Here is a 2,720-nt window from a genome sequence, read left to right as displayed (position 1 = left end):
TTGATTCTTCCATGAGAAATTTGGGTGATTTCTCCATGAAGAATTATAGGTGTTTCCATAAGGTTCTCCTAGGTAATTCACCTCTTCCATTGAAGGGTTCTCAGGATCATAAGCTTCTTCCTCAGATGAAGCATCCTTAGTACTGCCAGGTGCATTTTGCATTCCAGACAGACTTTGAGAAATCAAATTGACTTGTTGAATCAATATCTTGTTCTGAGCCAAAATGGCGTTCAGAGTGTCAATCTCAAGAACTCCTTTCTTCTGACTAGTCCCATTGTTCACAGGATTCCTTTCAGAAGTGTACATGAATTGGTTATTTGCAACCATTTCAATTAGCTCTTGAGCCTCTGTAGGCGTCTTCTTCAGATGAAGAGATCCTCCAGCAGAGCTATCCAAAGACATCTTGGACAGTTCAGAGAGACCATCATAGAAAATACATATGATGCTCCATTCAGAAAGCATGTCTGAGGGACATTTTCTGATTAATTGTTTGTATCTTTCCCAAGCTTCATAGAGGGATTCACCATCCTTCTGTCTGAAGGTTTGGACTTCCACTCTAAGCTTACTCCATTTTTGAGGTGGAAAGAACTTTGCCAAGAAGGCATTGACTAGCTTTTCCCAAGAGTCCAGGCTTTCTTTAGGTTGAGAGTCCAACCATATTTTAGCTTTGTCTCTTACAGCAAAAGGGAATAGCATCAGTCTGTAGACCTCAGGGTCAACCCCATTAGTCTTGACTGTGTCACAGATTTGCAAGAACTCAGCTAAAAACTGATGAGGATCTTCCATTGGAAGTCCATGGAACTTGCAATTCTGTTGCATTAGAGAAACTAATTGAGGCTTAAGCTCAAAGTTGTTTGCTCCAATGGCAGGGATAGAGATGCTTCTCCCATAGAAATTGGGAGTAGGTGCAGTAAAGTCACCCAGCACCTTCCTTGCATTGTTGGCATTGTTGTTGTTTTCGGCTGCCATGTGTTCTTCTTCTTTGAAGAATTCGGTTAGGTCCTCTACAGAGAGTTGTGTCTTAGCTTCCCTTAGCTTTCGCTTCAAGGTCCTTTCAGGTTCAGGGTTAGCTTCAACAAGAATGCCTTTGTCTCTGCTCCTGCTCATATGAAAGAGAAGAGAACAAGAAAATGTGGAATCCTCTATGTCACAGTATAGAGATTCCTTGAGGTGTCAGAAGAACAGAAAATTAGAAGAAGGAGGTAGAAGAATTCGAACTTGATTAGATAGAGTTCGAATTGTGCATTAAGAAGGAGTAGTACTCCATAAATAGAAGGATGTGGGAAGAGAGGAAGAAGATTTTCGAAAATTCAATTAAAAAGATTTTGAAAACATTTTGAAAAACACTTAATTGATTTTCGAAAATAAAAGTAAGAAAGAAATCAAGTGAATTTTTTTGAAAAGATTTTGAAATTAGAAATTAAAAAGATTTGATTGAAAACTTATTTTGAAAAAGATGTGATTGAGAAGATATGATTTGAAAACAATTTTAAAAAGATTTGATTTGAAAATTAATGACTTGCCTAACAAGAAAAGATATGATTCAAAAATTAAACCTTCCTCAAAAGAAAAGGCAACATACTTGAAATTTTGAATCAAATCATTAATTGTTAGTAAGTATCTTTGAAAAAGGAAAGAAATTAATTTTGAAAACATTTGATTGAAAAGATATGATTTGAAAAAGATTTGATTTTGAAAAACTTTGAAAACTTGAAAAAAAATTTGATTTGAAAAACAAAATCTTCCCCCTAGCACCATCCTGGCGTTAAACGCCCAGAATGGTATCCATTCTGGCGTTTAACGCCCAAAATGCACCCTTTTTGGGGTTAAATGCCCAATCAGGTACCCTGGCTGGCGTTTAAACGCCAGTCTGTTCTTCTTCACTGGGCATTTTGAATGCCCAGCTTTTTCTGTATAATTCCTCTGCAGTATGTTCTGAATCTTCAATTCTTAGTTTTATTGACTTGAAAAGACACAAATTAAAAATATTTTTGGATTTTTAATAATGAGGAATAATCAAAATGCAACTAAAATCAAATAACAATGCATGCAAGACACCAAACTTAGCAGTTTGTATATATGAGAAACAACAAAACACTCAAGTCAATAGAATTCAAAGATCAAAACAAGGAAATCATCAAGAACAATCTTGAAGATTAATGAAGACACATGCATGAATTTGAAAAATGCCAAAAGAATAGAAACATGCAATTGACACCAAACTCAAAATGAGATACCAGACTTAAACAAGAAACATCAAATATTTTTGGTTTTTATGATTTTGTGAATTTTTTTGTGTGGTTTTCGAAAATTAAATGGAAAAAGATATCAAAATTCTTGATGAGAATTCCAGGAATCAGTGCAATGCTAGTCTAAGACTCCGGTCCAGGAATTAGACATGGCTTCACAGCCAGCCAAGCTTTCAAAGAAAGCTTCGGTCCAAAACACTAGACATGGCCAATGGCCAGCCAAGTCTTAGCAAATCATTGCTCCAAAAGCAAGATTGATGAAAATCAACAAGCTCTTGTGATGATAAGTTGAAACCTCGGTCCAATGAAATTAGACATGGCTTCTCAGCCAGCCAGATTTCAACAAATCATCATGAAACTCTAGAATTCATCTTCAAGAATTTCGAAAAAAAAAATACCTAATCTAAGCAACAAGATGAACCGTCAGTTGTCCATACACAAAACAATCCCCGGCAACGGCGCCAAAAACTT

At 36.1% G+C, this 2,720-nt stretch overlaps 1 non-coding gene across 1 annotated transcript; it reads left to right on the top strand.

The window, feature by feature from the left end:
• The first annotated feature begins 456 nt into the window (after window positions 1-456).
• On the top strand, window positions 457-564 carry LOC130959649 (small nucleolar RNA R71). The gene has a single exon (XR_009078719.1). It is a non-coding gene; the product is annotated as a small nucleolar RNA R71 (small nucleolar RNA).
• The last annotated feature ends 2,156 nt before the right edge of the window (window positions 565-2,720 follow it).

This window comes from Arachis stenosperma, chromosome 10 (genome assembly GCF_014773155.1).
Source record: "Arachis stenosperma cultivar V10309 chromosome 10, arast.V10309.gnm1.PFL2, whole genome shotgun sequence".
Classification (NCBI taxonomy): domain Eukaryota; kingdom Viridiplantae; phylum Streptophyta; class Magnoliopsida; order Fabales; family Fabaceae; genus Arachis; species Arachis stenosperma.
Note: the sequence above shows the minus strand (reverse complement) of the source record. Positions and strands in the feature narration are given on the sequence as shown.